This window comes from Cebus imitator, unplaced genomic scaffold (genome assembly GCF_001604975.1).
Source record: "Cebus imitator isolate Cc_AM_T3 unplaced genomic scaffold, Cebus_imitator-1.0 Scaffold1, whole genome shotgun sequence".
In the NCBI taxonomy this organism is placed as follows: Eukaryota; Metazoa; Chordata; class Mammalia; order Primates; family Cebidae; genus Cebus; species Cebus imitator.
Genome location: NW_016107316.1, coordinates 9,472,439 through 9,491,437, shown reverse-complemented (window position 1 = coordinate 9,491,437; position 18,999 = coordinate 9,472,439). Strand labels below are relative to the sequence as shown.

Here is an 18,999-nt window from a genome sequence, read left to right as displayed (position 1 = left end):
AACTAATTAGCTAAGTAGTCCACACTAGTGAGCACTCTGTCTCCTCTAAGGTGTGTGTTTGTGTGGGTGGGTGTATGGTGCAAGTGTGTAGACCCTTCCTAGGAGAGAAAAGCTTCCTCCTACATCATATAGTGCTCGGGTTCCAATATTCAAAACCATGTCACTGTGTACTCATTAAGATTTACATCTGCTTCAGTGGGGCAGTCTGAAACCTAATCCTAGTGTCTAATGATGTCTGCATGGAAATTGTTTCTGAGGTGCTCACATAACTTATAAATGAAGGGTTGTAAAACAGGGCTTGCTTATGTATTCTTAACTCTACTGATGGAGTTATAGGGATGACTGGTCAAAAGCAGCTAAAAGCAAATCTATTGGAGTTCAGGGCCACACTAAACTGTGTATCCTATACTCTTTACTTCAAACCCCCATATTAAAAAAAAAAAAAAAAATGGCTCCTGGGATCATGGCAGAAGAGAGTACTAGATTGCAGCTCTGGGCAGAGCAGCACATGGAGGGTTGCACTGTGAATTTTAAGTTCCAAATTGACTGCAAGAAAAAAACCAGTAATCCCGAGAGGACCACAGACCCTCTGAAGGAAGCATACTTCTTCTGCAGGACCTGGGAGACCCCCAAATACCGTGAGTGCCCCAACTGCAGAATTGGGAAAGGTCAACCCTCCTTTCCCAAACACACATCCCCAGTGGAGAAGCTGAAGGTCTGTTTGCGAGAGAAGTTTCCAACTTTACCTGGAGCTGAGTCAAGTTAGAGAGCTGAGTGAAATACAGGGGTAGAGGAAGCAGCAGAAAGTCCCTGGGAGTTCACTGGGTCCCCAGGCAGCCCATCCCTGCCTGGCACCACAGAAATACATTGGGAGGGTGGCCAGAGGAGCAGGGGGTGAAACTCCACAGGGAGAAGGAATCCTCTAGGCAAACTGATAATTTGAACAGGGCGAGAAACCTGGCCAGAACTCAGAAGAGGGTACAAATCTGGCATGCAGACTTTGCAGGTAGGGGAAGAACTAAAACCCTTTCTTTCTCAGGTGGCAGGCAGATAGCCTCAGGCAAGTTTTCAAGACCCTCTCACCCTCCGCCTGGAAAGAGACTGTAAGGGGGGCTGTAGCAGGGACACGGACACGGCGGGAGTGAGACTGACCCTTCAGTTTGCATGGGAGCTGGATGAGGCCTGTGACTGCAGGCTTTCCTCTACTTCCCTGACAACCTGCATGACTCAGCAGAGACAGCCATAACCCTCCTACGTGCACAACCCCAGTGACCTGGGAATCTCATCTCCATCCCCAACAGCAACCACAGCAAGACCCACCCAAGGAAAGTCTGAGCTCAGACACCTGTGCTTAGCTCCACCCCCACCTGATGGTCCTTCCCTATCCAAGCTGGTAATAGAAGACAAAAGGCGTGTAATCTTGGGAGTTCTTAGGTGCCCCCCACTGCTGGTTCCTCCCCATTCTAGCACAGCTGATGCTTTCCGGAAAGTGCCACCTCCTGGCAGGAGGCCAACCAGCATAAAAATAGAGCATAAAATCATCCAAGCTAAGGACCCTCACAGAGTCCACTGCACCCTCCACCACCTTCACCAGAATAGGCACTGATACCCATAGCTGAGAGGTCCATAGACAGTTCACATCACAGAACTCTGTGCAGGCAACCCCTCGGAACAGCCCAGAGCTGAGCAGACTCTCTGGGTAGCTAGGTCCAGAAGAGAGACAACAATCACTGCAGTTCAGCTCACAGGAAGCCACATTCATAGGAAATGGGGGAGAGTACTACATCAAAGGAACACCATGTGGGACAAAAGAATCTGAACAACAGCCTTCAGCCCTAGACCTTCCCTCTGAGAGAGCCTACCCAAATGAGAAGGAACCAGAAAATCAACTCTCATAATATGACAAAACAAGGCTCTTCAACACCCAAAAAAAATCATACTAGTTCACCAGCAGTGGATCAAAACCAAGATGAAATCCCTGATTACCTGAAAAAGAATTTAGGAGGTTAGTTATCAAGCTAAACAGGGAGGAGCCAGAGAGAGATGAAGCCCAATGCAAGGAGATTCAAAAAATGATACAAGAAGTGAAAGGAGAAATATGCAAAGAAATAGATAGCTTAAAGAAAAAAAAATCATAAATTCAGGAAACTTCAGACCCACTTTTAGAAATGTGAAATGCTCTGTAAAGTCTCAGCAATAGAATCCAACAAGCAGAAGAAAGAAATTCAGAGTTCAAAGCCAAGGTCTTCAAATTAACCCAATTCAATAAAAACAAAGAAAAAAAAATAAGAAAATATGAACAAAACCTACAAAAAGTATGGGATTATGTTACATGACCAACCCTAAGAATAATCAGTGTTCCTGAGGAAGAAGGGAATTCTAAAAGCTTGGAAAACATATTTGGAGGAATAATTGAGGAAAACTTCCCCCGGCCTTGCTAGAGACCTAGTTGTCCAAACCAAGAAGCACAAAGAACACCTGGGAAATTCATCACAAAAAGATCTTCACCTATGTACACTGTCATCAGATACATAACGTATGTACCTGATGGTTATCCAAAGTTGAGGTGAAGGATATAATTTTAAGAGCTATGAGACAGAAGCACCAGGTAACCTATAATGGAAAACCTATTAGATTAACAGTAGATTTCTCAGTGGAAACCCTACAAACTAGAGGGGATTGGGGTCCTATCTTCAGTCTCTTCAAACAAAACAATTATCAGCCAAGAATTTTGTATCCAGCAAAACTAAGAATCATGTATGAAGGAAAGATACAATCATTTTCAGACAAACAAATGCTGAGAGAATTTGCCCTTACCAAGCCACCGCTTCAAGAACTGCTAAATGGATCTCTAAATCTTGAAACAAATCATGGAAATACATCAAAACAGAACATCTTTCAAGCAAAAATCACACAGAACCTATAAAGCAAAAGTACAAGTTAAAAATCAAAAACAAACAAACAAAAGTACACAGGCAACAAAGAGTACAATGAACGCAACGCTGCCTCACCTTTCAATATTAACATTGAATGTAAATAACCTAAATGCTCCACTTCCAAGATACAGAACAGCAGGATGGACAAGAACTCACCAAGTATCTGCTGCCTTCAGGAGACTCACCTAACACATAAGGATTCACATAAACTTAAAGGGGTGGAAAAGGGCATTTCATGCATATGGACACCAAAAGTGAACAGGTAGCTATTCTTATATCAGACAAAACAAACTTTAAAGCAACCGTGGATAAAAGAGACCAATAGGGACATTGTATAATGGTAAAAGGCCTTGTCCAACAGAAAAATATCACAATCTTAAATATATATGCACCTAACACTGGAGTTCCCAAATTTATAAAACAATTACTAACAGACCTAAGAAATGAGATAGACAGTAATGTAATAATAGCAGGGGACTTCAATACTCCACTGACTGCACTAAACAGGTCTTCAAGACAGAAAGTCAACAAAGAAACAATGGATTTAAATTATCGGTTGAAACAAATGGACTTAACATATATATACAGAACATTTCATCCAACAACCACAGAATTCACATTCTATTCAACACATGGCACTTTCTCCAAGATAGACCATATGATAGACCATAAAACAAGCCTCGATAAGTTTAAGAAAATTGAAATTATATCAAGCACTCTCTCAGACCACAGTAGAATAAAACTGGAAATCGACTCCAAAGGGAACCTTCAAAACTATGCAAATATATGGAAATTAAATAACCTGTTCCTGAATGAGCATTGGGTCAAAAATGAAATCAAGATGGAAATTTAAAAATTCTTCAAACTGAATGACAATGATGACACAAACTATCAAAACCTCTGGGATATAGCAAAGGCAATACTAAGAGGAAAGTTCATAGCCCTAAATGCCTGCATCAAAAAGTCTAACAGCACAAACAGACAATCTAAAGTCACACCTCAAAGAACTAGAGAAATTAGAACAAACCCAAAGGAAATAACCAAGATCAGCGTAGAACTAAATGAAATTGAAACAAAAAAAATGCAAAAGATAAATGAAACAAAAACATAGTTCTTTGAAAAGATAAATAAAATTGATAGATCATTAGCAAGATTAACAAAGAAAAGAAGATAGAAAATCCAAATAATCTCACTAAGAAGCAAAACAGCTGACACCACTGAAATACAAAGATCATACAAGGCTACTATAACACCTTTATTCACATAAACTAGAAAACCTAGAAAAGACTGATAAATTCCTGGAATAATACAACCCTCCTAGCTTAAATCAGGAAGAATTGGATACCCTGAACAGACCAATAGCAAGCAGTGAGACTGAAATGGCAATTTTAAAATTACAAACAAACAAAAAATTCCAGGACCAGATGGATTCACAGTAGAATTCTACCAGACAAAGTACCAATCCTTCTGACACTATTCCACAAGAGAGAGAATGAAGGAATCCTCCCTAATTCATTCTATGAAGCCAGCATCACCCTAATACCAAAACCAGGAAAGGCCATAACCAAAAAAGAAAACTACAGACTGATATCCTTCATGAACATTGATGCTAAAATCCTTAACAAAATACTAGCTAACTAAATCAAACACACGAAAAAGATAATTCACTATGATCAACTAGGTTTCATACCAGGGATGCAGGAATGGTTTAACACATACAAGTCAATAATGAGCTACATCACATAAACAGAATTAAAAACAAAAATCACATGATAATCTCAATAGATGCAGAAAAAGCACTTGACAAAATCCAGCATCCCTTTATGATTAAAACTCTCAACAAAATCAGTATACAAGGAACATATCTTAATGTAATAAAAGCCATCTATTACAAACCACGGCCAACATAATGCTGAACGGGGAAAAGTTGAAAGCACTCCCTCTGAGAACAGGAACAAGATAAGGATGCCCACTCTCACCACTCCTCTTCAACATAGTACCAGAAGTGCTAGCCAGAGCAATCAGACAAGAGAAAGAAATAAAAGGCATCCAAACTGGTAAAAAGAAAGTCAACCTGTCACTGTTTGCTGATGATATGATTGTTTACCTTGAAAACTCTAAGGACCCCTCCAGAAAACTCCTAGAACTGATAAAATAATTCAGCAAGGCTTCTGGACACAAGATTAACATACACAAATCAGTAGTGCTTCTATTCACCAACAGTGACCAAGTGGAGAATCAAATCAATAACTCAACCCTTTTTCAATAGCTGCAAAAAAAATTAAATACTTAGGAATACACATAACAAAGGAGTCAAAAGGCTTCTACAAGGAAAACTACAAAACACTGCAGAAAGGAATCACAGATGACACAGTCCAGTGGAAACACATCCCATGTTCATGGATAGGTAGATATTGTGAATAGATAGATAAATAGATAGATAGATAGATAGATAGAATAAATATTATGAAAATGACCATACTGCCAGAAGCAATCTACAAATTCAATGCAGTTCCATCGATACCACCATCATTCTTCACAAAATTAGAAAAACAATTCTAAAATTCATATGGAACCAAAAAAGAGCCCACATAGCCAAAGCAAAACTAAGTGAAAAGAACAAATTTTGGACGCATCACACTACCTGATTTCAAACTATTCTGTAAGGCCTTAGTTACCAAAACAGCATCATACTGGCATTTAAAAAAAGCACATAGACCAATGGAACAGACTAGAGACCAATGGAAAAGACCCAGAAATAAACCCAAATACAGCCAACTAATCTTCAACAATGCAAACAAAAACATAAAGTAGGGAGAGGACACCCTTTTCAACAAATGGGCTGGTATAATTGTCTAGTCACCTGTAGGAGAATGAAATTGGAACCTTATCTCTCACCTAACACAAAAATCAACAAGATGGAATAAGGACTTAAACATAAAACCTGAAACTATGAAAATTCTAGAAATAACATTGGAAAAACCCTTCTAGACATTGGCTTAAGCAAGGATTTCATGATCAATAACCCAAAAGCAAATGCAATTAAAAAAAAAAAAAAGATAAATAGCTGGAACCTAATTAAACTACAGAGCTTTTGCATGGCAAAAGGAACAGTCAGCAAATAGACAACCCACAGAGTGGGAGAAAATCTTCACAATCTATATATCTGACAAAGAACTAATATCCAGAATCTACAACTAAAATGAACTCAAACAAATCAGTAATAAAAAAACAAAAAATCCCATCAAAAAGTGTGCTAAGGAAATGAATAGACAATTCTCAAAAGAAGGTATACAAACGGACAACAAACATATGAAAAATGCTCAACGTCACTAATGATCAGGGAATTGCAAATCAAAACCACAATGTGGTACCATCTTACTCCTGCAAGAATGGCCATAATCAAAAAATCAAAAAACAATAGATGTTGGCATGCATGTAGTGAACAGGGAACATTTCCACACTGCTAGTGGGAATGTATTTTAGTATAGCCACTATGGAAAACAGTGTGGAGATTCCTTAAAGAACTAAAAGTAGAACTACCATTTGATCCAGAAATTCCACTACTGGGTATCTACCCAGAGGAAAAGAAGTAATTATTAGAAAAAGATACTTGCACATGCATGTTAATAGCAGCATAGCCAGGTACAGTAGCTCACGCCTGTAATTCCAGCAGTGTGGGAGGCCAAGGTGGGGGGACCATGAGGTCAAGAGATCGAAATTATGCTGGCCAACATGGTGAAACCCTGTTTCTACTAAAAATACAAAAATTAGCTAGGCGTGGTGGCTCATGCCTGTAGTCCCAGCTACTAGGGAGGCTGAAGCAAGAGAATCACCTGAACCCAGGAGAAAGTGTCAGTGAGCTGAGATCACACCACTGCACTCCAGCCTGGCAACAGTGTGAGACTCCATCTCAAAAAAAGAGCAGCACAATTCACAACTGCAAAATCATGGAACCAACCCCAATGCCCATCAATCAACAAGTGGATAAAGAAACTGTGATATATATATCACATATATATATGTATATGTATATATATGCACATATATATATGATGGATATATATTATACATATATATGATGTATGTATATATATACACACACACATATTCCATCACATATATATACATGATGGAATACTATGCAGCCATAAAAATGAATGAATTAACAGTATTTGCACTGACCTAAATGAGATTGGAGACTATTATTCTAAGTGAAGCAACTCAGGAATGGAAAACCAAACATCGTATGTTCTCACTGATATGTATGAGCTAAGCTATGAGTGTGCAAAGGCATAAGAATGATACAACGTACTTTATGGACTCCAGGGGAAGAGTGGGAGTGGGGCGAGGGATTAAAAGAGTACAAATAAGGCGTAGCGTATACTACTTGGGTGACACGTGCACCAAAATCTCACCAGTCACCACTAAAGATCTTACTCATATAACCAAATACAACTTGTACCCCGTAACTTATGGAAAAATAAAAATAATAAAAGAAAAAAATAATTTAAAAATTAGAAATTACATGAGAAGCCAACACATACTACTTTAAGTCTAGGGAGGCTGGGAGAAGAAAATTTGGTGCTCATCACCAAAAAGATGCACCATGCTGATATTCAATTTCTAATTACATCAAAAAGTCTGGGGAACCTGCTTAAAAAACAAGTTCTCAGGTTTTGCATGAACTTTCACAAGACTCCTACTTATACATCTGCGAAAAGAACCTACTTTGTAGGAGTTGTGATTTAAGGAGAAGATGAGCAGGCATGGGGACACAGATACCTTTTTACACTGTGGCAAAGGTGGATGGATGGATGGATAGATGGACGGATAAATGGATGGATGGACATTTAAATGGGTGGGTGGATGAATGGAATGAATGGATGGATGGACGGATGGGCAGATGGGTGGACACAAAGATAAACACTGCCATATGTAGTACTTTCTTTTTACCCTTTTATCCTAGAGGAGATGAGCCCTGTCAAGGGGCTCAAGTCTGAGCCTCGGGGCTGAATCTCATCTATGTATCATCTAAGCACCAAGGGAAGGAAGGCCGGGGTCTTATGTCAGTGGCCTCATGAATGTACCATGCTTAGAAAACTCAGATCTTAAAAACCCACAAAAAAACACTGCCAAGAAGGTATGATTTATTGAACTCAAAGAATAAAATAATGAAATGCCCTTGCCACAACTTCTCCTCTCAGTCCAAGTCTACAAACAACAGTCTTTAACCATGAAGTTCTCCCAACTCTTTGGCCAATTACATTTTTATCTCAAGTAAATCATAAGAAATGCTTTTAGGTTCACCATGGCATGTTCATCAGGGCTTAGAAAAGCCAATCCAGTCTGCAGCAAAATAAAAGTAAAAAATACACAAGCATGTTGAAGCACCAAATTTAGTCTGCTGACATTCTTTTAATACTCTAATTATTTGCCAGGATTTAAGCCAGCATTCCCAAAAGAAGTCCAGAGGCAGCAAATGATTTGACTGATCTTTGGAGTAACTTTGAGTTCTATGGCCCTATAACTAGGAACTGATCACTGGATACTCTATCTTTCCATAATGCCCCATCAGGCTATCTGTGGATGTTCATTATTGATGTTTAGACCAGTGTATTCTGCTAAATGTGATGTGATGGCTAATTTTGTGTTAACTTGGCTGGGTCACAGGGTGCCCAGATATTTAGTCAAACATTATTCTGCGTGTTTCTGTGAGGGTATTTTGGAAGAGACTGGCATAGAAATTGGTAGACTTTGAGTAAACCACACTGCCCTCTATAATGTTGGTGGGCTTCATCAAGTCAGTTGAAAGCCTGAACAGAACAAAAAGCCTGGCCTCCCTCGAACAGGAAAGAATTTTCCAGCAGCCTGCCTTCGGACTTCATTGTAACATCAGCTCTTCCAGGCTGTATAGCAACTGCCTCCAAACTTGAAATGGAGTGTTGGCTCTCCTAGGTTTCCAGCCTGCTGGCCCACCCTGCAAATTTTAGACTTGCCAGTCTCCATAATTGTGTGATCCAATTTCTTATAATAAATCTCTTTTTACATGTATGTACATCCTATTGGTTCTGCTTGCCTGGAAAACCCTAATACAAATGGGTTCTCAGAAAACAGACCAGATGTACCTCTCTTATCTTTTTAACAGCTATCACTGCTCATTCCTGCCAGAGGATGTGTCTCATGCAATGAAAAAGTTCAGGTAAGGAGAGATCCCACTGAAACACAAGAAAGTGGCTCATAACCATCCCCAGGGCTCTATCGGTCCTTACCCCATCTACATTGGAAGGGTTACTTTCTCCTTACCACCAGACTTTATTATTGGTGTCTGTCTATTTAAGCTAATTTGAAAGCAGCTTATCCATGATCATCAATGAGCAAATGCTTAGAATCCTATCACAAATGTTCCTACATGACCATTCATAGTTCTGCTAATTCAATTTTTTAAAATTAACCCATATTAACACATATAAATTACACTATTAAAGAACATTGCAGGAAGACTGCATTTTTTAAAAAAAGTATAAAATCACCAGGGAGTGGGGCAAAAAAACATACACACAAAGGTAAGTACAAGCGATATGTTCAGCTACCCAGATTTGGAGACAGAACCAAAGCTAGGATTCAAATGTCTAATCTTCTGGAAGTATTCAAGGTGATATGCTTAAAGTTACTTAGATTTCAAGATTGAGCCAGAGCCAGGATTCAAATGTCTAATCTTCTAGAAGTGCTACAACTCTACACACAGAGATACATATGTGTTAATTCACCAAGGAGCTGGACTTACATCCCTAACCTCAACCAAGGTCGCCTTCCACATAGATACAATCTGCCTCCACACGCATCCCGTCTCTCTGCTCCATTTCACGAGCTATATGTGTATGGTCTGCACTTCCTCATCTCCATTCATTTTTCAACCCAGTCCAAGCTCGCTTTAGGCCCCACTTCTGCAGCACACCTCCAAACGAGGCTCCTAATTCCCATGCTTGCACCTCTCCAGTCTATTCTCCTATCTGTTCTTCACAGCCTTCCCAAGCAACCTTGTATGAATTTCAATTGGCTTGTGACACTTACCTGCTGCAAATCCATTTTCCACAGCCCTCAGAATAAACCATAAGACCCTGAACTTGGCCTAAAGGGCGCAGCATGATCTGACCTCGGCCCTCTTCTACAACCTCCTACCAGCCATCCCCACCCTTGTTCTCCTGAAGTTCCTGAATAGAACAAAAAGATGCTCAATGCTCATTCCTGCCTTAGAATCCTCAGCCTGGAATTCTCTCCTCAACTTTTCACTTAATGGACTCCTTTTATCAATCAAAATGAAATATCTCTTCCTCAGAAAGGTCTTCCCTGACCCTCTCATCTAAACTATGCCTCCCTACCCTTGTTACCCTCTCCCATGAAGTCCTTTGGAATAACCGCCACTTAAATTTTGCATTGGTTTGTTTCATGTCTGTCTCCCTCCCACTTCTCACCCCCACTATCTGTTTCCTTTACCACAGTATACCCAGTACCTACCATAGTACATAACATCAGGTAAGTACTCAAATACTTGTTGAATGAATATATGTACATATTTGAATATATAATGAGAATACTTATATGTGACTGTAAGTTAATCATTATGTCACCTTTGGTCAACATCTGGTAAGTGCTCAGGTGACTGATCAGTAGGATAGTCAGCAAAATAATTCATTCATTTGGGACTTCAGCAAACTCACTGAAGCTGCTGCTGTCAACATTAACTGCTAACTGTAACATTATTGGCTAAAAGCAGATCTTATGCCTTTATCATTCAATGCTTGTGCAACTGAAGACAATATTTATACAGAATCTCCTCAAAGCAAATCATAGCGCAAGGCTCTGCAGGTTTCCAAAGAGAATGAGACCTCTTGCCCACAAGAAAACTACCACAACCTAGTCTAGTAACTATTTTTAACTTATTGAAGAGTTCACTTTTATAATGTGCACATTTTGATCCTCTTAACAACTGTAAAAAAAAAGAAAGTATAATGTGCAGGTATGCTAAAAACTTTCAAAAGGTGATCTAGAGAAATGATAAAGAAAAACCACAATGAAAATTCTAAATCAGCTTCTATGTCTTATTGTACATTTTAAGCCTTGTTATTATGTTCATGATGACTGAATATTCACTCCAGGCTTCACATAGAAGCAGGCCTCCAAAAAAATAAAACAAGAACACTCTTTCTCCCCCTTCCCTGCCTCCACTAAGCACCCTGGGTAGTCTAGACCAGCAATCAAAGGCCAGGTCCAGGATGAAATTCAAACTCAGCCCTCTACTCCCCAAGGACTCTCAATAGCTCACTGCCCTCCTGTTCTGCTCTCTAGCTCCAGACAGACATGAAGCAGAAAGATGCCGGACTTGAAGTCAGATGACCCATGACTGTGTCCAAGTTCAAGTCTTACTTTGCCTTAATTTCTTCATCAGCAATATGGGCTTCCTCACCTCTGTCCCGCCTATAGCTTATAACTCTCAGTTGCTCTGAGGACTGAAATGAGATATCCCATGTGAAAGTTCCTACAAACCATAATAGGTTATACAAATGTGACCAAGTTATTGTGATTTTTATCAGGACTTCAATATTTAGCATCTTGTCTTGTTCCATCTTGTCTCATTTATCTGGAGTTTCCAGATCCACTACAAGTTCAAGCTCAAAGGCCATGTCACAGATTCTGCCTACCTTCAATGCCTGTAGTACTGGGCACTTAGCACCCATACAGTAAGTACTCATGAATTGGTCACTGCTTGGTGTACTTCACAAGTCTGAGTCAGAGTGCAGAGTGTTCTGTGATTTTTCTGAATTTCTTATATTGATAAACACATTTTCTGAAAATCACCATAATGTTTGCCTGGCCGGCGATCCTTTTGGTTTATCTTCCTTTTTTCCTAACCAGCTGGGCAGAATTCCATTGAAAAGCAGACTATTTTGGCAAAGGCAAAAATAATATTTTGCTAATGCAGTCTTTAAAGTTCCTTTTAAGGCTGAGACATGGAACCCAAAAGTCACTTGATAACTGCAAGCCCTCTCTGTCACTCTTCAATAAACCTCATCCAAGATCCCACTAAGAATAGGGCACCACGTTGGAACTGCAGGAATAAATGGGGAAGACCGAATCTCACAGTGACTCTGCAGTCAGACTGCCAGGGATAGAAAGAATCCTAGCTTCATCTTGTCCTGGCTGGGTGACCTTGTACAAGTTATTCAGTTTGTCTCTCTTTCTTCCTTTAAAATAGGGTAATAATAGAACATATCATCCTAAGATTGTCATTAGGATGAAATAAGTTAATACATTTAAAAGCTTTTAGCTTTTAGTGCCTAGTACAGGGTAATAATAAATATTAGAGATCTAGATCAGTGTAGCTCAATAGACCAAGACCTAGATTAGCAAAGTGGCATGTCAAGTCAAGGAGCCATAAAGAAATAGATATGCAAGCTCTGATAGAGCTGCAAGCCAGTTCCCCACATCCTAGTCTGTTCTCTATTAAGTTTCTAGGTGGGTATTTAACACAGGTGGCACTCTAGAAGATCCACTTTCCTGACACCTGACAAGCAGAGTCAACAAACACACCCATCTCCTTCTCTGCTTCATCCTACCCTGCAGATCTGTCCTTCCTGCTAGCGGGACCTCAGGCCCACCATTTCCCATTTGCCTCCCATCTGACTCAACATGCACCTGGGGGCTCCATCTACTGCTGGCTCCCACAGCAATACTGCGTATCACTACCTCATGCAGTTATTATGAGGATTAAATGAGATAATGCCTGGAAAAGTGCCTAGCAGAGTATTTGATATATAGTATGCAGCCAATAAATGTTATCTACTAAAAAATAAAAGAAGGAAAAGGAGGAGGAAAACCCTGTGGTGCCTGCTCTCTCAAAGCTGACACACATTCCAACAGCAAATGCCAGACACAGCGCAGATTGAGATGTGTGGTAGAACAGAGGGACACACGTCTGTGAAGAATTACAGTGAAGGGCAAAACCCACTGAAGACAGGAGGGGGCTGCAGTTCCCACTCTTCCCCTTCCTTCTTAAAAGAAGATCATGATGCTCAGTTGGTGCCTTGCTGGCAAACTCAAGCTCCAGAGCTTTGGGTTTTTAATACTATAATATTGTGGAACAGAGCAAAGACTACTTCTGACCTCCCAATTTGCCCTCATATGCTTGACCAGCAAACACCTGGTGTGGCTGCATTCGTCAATGGCTCTATTCAGGCAATAATGGCTCAGACAAAAGATTCAATTAAAACAGATCCCACAAGTCTCCTTAGCATATTCACAACAGGCTTTGGATTCAGAGTTCTGTGGCACTTCCATATGACCTTTTCTGTATCCCATTATTGACAATTCCTAGTTTGGAAATAAACATAATATCAGAACAAGAGAAGAAAGGAAGCTGGTGAGAAATAAAGAACAGACTAGACTCGGTGCAGAAATCATATCATCCGTTTACTGTCTGTCCCAGAGTGCATCCTGGGGCCTGGCCCACGCGGGCTAGTTGTAAGTGCATACTGAACGAGTCAATCTCAAGAAGGTCACAACTCAGGTAAGAAGTGGAGCCTACACATTACACCTAGTTCAACTAGAGAATCAAAGCCACCTCTCTGGCTCCAGACATGCAGGGAGGACAAAGCATGAGGGTATATGCCTTCAGCAAGGGGACAGGTGCTTGGGAAAATGCATGCTTCCTGTTTACCTGGGCAGATATCTGCAAATAGTCTAAGGAGGGGGGCAACTAGGAGTGACTTACACAGTTCTAAGTGAATGATTACGCAAATCTCTTGAGCAAATACAGGGAAAGAAACAGGAAAGTCTTCTGAACTGGTTTTCCTCACCTAACCCAGTATTTTCAGAGGAAACAGTGAAAGACAAAAAACCCGAGGGCTCTGGGTCAACCGCAAAGCTACTCTCCAGGAGGAACGTAAGGAACGCCTACCGCCCCTCCCCCACTTCACGCTTGGGCACCAAACCAGGGCCCCTAAGTCATTTTGGTAGGTGGAGGTAGCTCTTTGCTGTCCTCTGCCTCTCCCGCGAGCCACCCGAGTGAAGCTTTCGGCTAGGTCTCCCCAGACAAAACCGGAGGGAGATATCAAGGATGCAAACGGTGCTCCTTTCTCCAAACGGATTAGAAGGGACAGAGCGGGGTGGCGGGGGGTGGGGGGGGGGTGCAAGACAAGCCCTGCAATGCGAAAGGCGCCCAGCCAGGCTTGCCGCGGCCCCTGCCGGCAAGACTGACTCGCTTGCTAGCCCAGGCGCCTCAGGAGGTGGGGCAGCCCCCCAGAAGGGCGCGGAAAAGAGGAGTTCCTGACCCCGGGGCACCCATTCCTACCACTGCCACTGATCCCAACGCGGAGTCCGCAAGTGACTCCACACCTGCGCTGCAAGCCCCACGCGTCCCCACCCAGGGCGCAGCGCTGCACAAGGGCAAGGGCCCTGGGTTCGCTCTTCCCTGCAACTGTGGCGGGGCGCCTTGCACAGCTGCAGGGCATAAAGGAGAGGAGGAATGACAGAGAAGAAGGCGGAGCAGACGGCCCAGGGAGCATTTGCAAGCGCCTCCTCTCGAGGAAGGGAAGGAACGGCTTCCCGGCTAAGGAAACGCCCCGGGGATGCCCCTGTGCCAGGTGCCGCCTTTCCCCGGCTCTTCGATTCTCCCGCCTCCAGGTGGTCCTCCACCCGACCACAGCCCACCCCACGCCTGGAAAGCTGATCCTAAATACCTTCCCCGCGGCTTTCAAAGGAAACCAGGCACCGCTTCAGCTGCCCGCAGCTCACGCAACAGGCGGAGCCTTAGGGCTCCGGCGACGGCTGGCTCTGGGGACCGGAGGATGCGGGCGCCGCGAGCCAGGCACTTAGCAGGACGGAAAGTGCCCCGCGGCCGTAGACCCTTGGGGTCCTGCAGCCGCGACCTGGACCACAGGGGACTGGGGCAGCAAAAGGTGGGAGAAGGTGCGGTAAAGTTGCAGGGTCGCCCGGAGAAGTCTCCGGAGGGCGCAGGGAGGTGGGGACGCCAGCCAGGTACCTGCAGGAGTCCGGGCGCATCCGGCTCGCTCCGCTCTGCTACGCCGCCCGCCCGCGCTGCAGGGATCAGGCCTCGCGGCGCGGCCCCGCGCCTGCCGCCGCGGCGGCGAGGAGAGCGGGGTGGCCCGCGTCGGCCGGTCTGTCCGTCGGTCCCGCCCCGCTGGAGCGCGGCTCCTAGGAGCTGCCGGCGGGGCGGAGCGGGGCGGGGCGGGGCCCGCCGCTCGGCCGCAGCCCCATTGGTCCCAGCTCCGCCAGCCCCCCGCATGGGGCGCTCAGCCGGGCGTCCTGGGCCGAGGGCACTGGCGGCCCAGGACTGTCGGGCTCCCACCGCGAGACAGGCGGACAGGCGGACAGACGGATGGACCTACACCCGGCCCTGCCGGCTGCGCGCCCCTGCCCAGGCCCAAGTGCAGAGTCACCCCGGAGCGGCCGGCGCGGTCCGGGTGGGAGCAGGAGCGCGCCCCGCGCTTCCCACCTGCGCTCCCTCCTGAGCCGGAAGCGCAGTGACCGGGCGGGAAAAGGATGACCTCCCCCGCGGCCCCGGCGGCTGGGGCGACCGCCTCTCCAAAGTCGCGGCCCAAGCGACACTTTGCTAATTTGCCTGGATTTTCTCAGGAAGTCGCGAGGCCCAAACTTGTTTTAAAACAAAGTGCGAAGGAGAATACATATAGCTCCAGTTCCTGCCAATGTTTGCCACCGGTCCCGCTGCCTGAAGACTCACGCACGGTGCAGAACAAGATGCTTTGTCTCATTCCTCGACTCACCGAGTCAGAAGAGGTGGCTGGACATTTGCACCAAGCAGATGCGCCTCATAGGTAGAAGAGGAAACCATTCGGGTCCCCTTTCCGAAGGACGAATTTGGGAGAGGCAGTCAGGGGATGATGCCTTCAGCCGAGGTTGAGAACAAACCAAGACCTCGGCGAGGACAGCGTGTTGTCCAGAAGGCATCGCTGGCCCAGCTGCACTGAGCCAGAGCGCTCAGTCAACAGCCGGCAGGAGAAATGGGACGCTCGAGGACCCACCCCCGCGCTCCCCCTCCCTCCCCCAAACTGCAGATTTTTAAGTTGTGCAGACGTACAATAATTCCTCAGTGCCAGCTGCTCCAAGCTAAAGCGCCCAGTGTTCCCTGGGTTCCCACCCGCAGCATGCGCTCTGCCAGCTGCCCCCAAGCCAGCACCCGCTGACCACTCACCTCAGGCAGACGCCTAGGGAGACCACGCAGATGCAAGCTCCAGGCCTTGAGGCAATCGCTGAGGAGGGAATGAGGGCAAAGAGATGGTGAAAAACACTTTCCTAAACTTCTTGAATACCCTGTGTTATCTGTGGGTTTTCTAATTGTTCTTTACTTAATCAAAAGCACACGTTGGAAATCAGAAAAAGGGAGCAAGGCTCGTAGTGTCTTGCGGGTTTCAAAGAGGAGGTTTTCCTTTTAAAGAGAGTTTTGGCCCAAAGAAGACGATAACAGAAGACAGGAAGGGCAGAGGAAAAGCTAAACCCTAAGGTGGTCTTCCCCCTGTGGCCTGGAGCCCACCAAGCTCCAACAATTTCATTTGCTTCTGGAAAGCAAAGTACAGATGAATGCATCTGCAGAGCAGTTTTGAGCCCTTTGTCCCTAACTCCATGGTTCTCTGGTTGCTCCAATCTTGTCTCCTCTCCTGTGGAAGCTGAAACATTGGTCTACACTGCCATTTACAAGCCCCTGATGAAGGTAATTTTCTTACACAGTTCATCATCTTTAGCATAAGATCTAAGATTGTTCTAAAAATATATTTACATTTTATCAACATCTTAGAAGAATGCTCCCAAATCTCTCCTAGCAGTTAGCTATTTAATCATTTTTAAATCATTAAGTTTATCCAAAAAGTCCAGCATGGTTTACTTGAGAAGGAAATATGTTCAGAATCTCTAAGCACTGAAGAAGTCATCTGCACTGCAGAAGAGTCGGCAGGGAGGTCCTTCTCCCGGAGTCTGGACAGCAGATGCAAGCAGGCAGGAAAGCACACACAGTGGGAGTCAGGAAGGGTCGCTGTGCATCTTCAGGAGCTGAGGACAGAAGAGGTGGGCCCCCATGGTGGGCATGCAGGAGTGGGCACAGAGAAGGGGCACAGATCTGAGAGGCAGAAAAATAGACGGGAATTCTCACCCTGCTGAGCCCTGCAGGGACCCACTGCATCATTTAGCCCTGGTTTTGTCATCTGTAGGGAAAGTTCCTCTCTCACAGGGTGATCATGTGAAGCCAATGAAATAACAATCAGGACTACATTGGATAACCCATGAGGCAGGTCTGCTCCCCAAAAGTTTACTCTTGAATGTTGACACCAAGGTTGAGCTAGGCAAAGTGGTAAATTCTGTCTCTTTCTCTCTCTCTCTCTCTCTCTCTCTCTCTCTCTCTCTCTCTCTCTCTCACACACACACACACACACACACACACACACAGTATGCAGCCCCTTCCCCAACCCCAGTCTCCATGACCAGGGGTATGCTGTGACCTAACTGCCCCTTTTTCCCTACTGCCCCATCTCCTGCCCAGTCTTTATGCCTGGTGACATGATATTCCATTCCATCTTAATTAACTGTGCCTGTAGGAAAGCATCTGGATATGCCATGCATTAATCTGTGAGGGGCCAATCATTGAATTATCAGCTGACAATAGTGCTCACTCCTCCGTGGCTTCAGGATTCCTGGAGTGGATGGAGACACATCCCACCAATGTGGGATGCATTCGATCGTCTTCTGGGCCTCCTATGAAGGTCCCCCTCTCTTACCACATATCACACGTTTATGTCTTCCCTTCCCTCCCCCCATCCAAACCTGTCCCTGACTTTTCTCACTAAAGTCCAAATGACAGAAATCCAGCTGGATTAGTACTTACCTTAGCCCTGAAGGAAAGGCAAATACTCATTAGCTTCTTAAATTGGAACAGGTCTGCATGTGAAAATGAAGATGTGCTCATCTCTGGCAGGAAGGTCACGAGTGAGGGGTCTAGTCATAATGGGCAACGTTTATTTGCTGGGTGCCTCTCACTTGCCACTTTCTACCCAGCCTCCTGAATATCACTTCAGCCAGTCTGAGCACATGAAACACCTGCAGCTCCCCAAACCCACCATGACTCCCTGAACTCACAGCAGTGCTTCCTCTGATGAGAACCTAATTCCCCACCACCAAGCTTTGCTTTGCCCAACAAACCCCTTCTCCCTTAGGACGAGATTCAGTGAATAATCATGTCATAATCATGACCCTCTGGGAAGCCAGCTCTCTCATCCTAGGTTACGTGTCTCCTCTCCACGCTCCCTCAGCATCCTTTGTCTCCCTCTTGCATAGCATCTACAATATGAGATTTTAACTCTTTATTTTCCACTAGACAATGTGCTCCTTGAAGACTGAATTTCCAGGACATTTTGTGAGATCTGCAGGTTTGTGAAGTGAGTTACTGAAGGCTCTGGCATTGGGCTGCCCAGTTCCATCTGCTCCTGGTCGAAATCTAAATCCTTTATGTTTATGCTACTTTTTGCCAAGTAAAAACAAAACATGTAAACCACCATATCGCTGTCTTTGCTTGGCTGCCAGGAAGCTCAGAATTAAATTTACATTAAATTAAATTTAGTTCTCAATCAGCTAGAATGCTTTTATTTCAGATTATTGCTACAAAGATCATGCTCTTTTCACAAAATTATTGTATGCTTACTCTAACTGCCCTTTGGTATTATTTTTATATCAAAAGGTTTTTAGGGCCGGGTGCAGTGGCTCACATCTGTAATTCTAGCACTTTGGGAGGCCAAGGTGGGTGGATTGCTTGAGTCCAGGAGTTCAAGACCAGCCTTGGCAACATGTCAAAACCCCATCTCTATAACAAATATGAAAATTAGCCAGGTATGGTGGTGAATGCCTGTAGCCCCAGCTAGTTGGGACGCTGAGGAAGGAGGATTATTTGAGCCTGAGATGCAGAGGTTGCAGTGAGCCAAGATGGTGCCATTGCCCTCCAGCCTAGGTGACAGTGTGAGACCCTGTCTCAAAAAAAAAAAAA

At 44.2% G+C, this 18,999-nt stretch overlaps 1 protein-coding gene across 2 annotated transcripts in view; it reads right to left on the bottom strand.

Moving 5' to 3' along the window:
• The window catches only part of KCNS3 (potassium voltage-gated channel modifier subfamily S member 3), a 48,221-nt gene extending 33,095 nt beyond the window's left edge, over positions 1 to 15,126 (bottom strand). Inside the window, exon 1 of one of the 2 annotated variants that reach the window (XM_017526219.2) lies at positions 14,977 to 15,126. The gene's annotated coding sequence lies outside the window, so the exon portion shown is untranslated. Of the gene's footprint in view, positions 1 to 14,674; positions 14,744 to 14,976 lie in introns of those variants that run through there. The other variant, XM_037737480.1, reaches the window with a different exon arrangement.
• Positions 15,127 to 18,999: the final 3,873 nt, after the last annotated feature.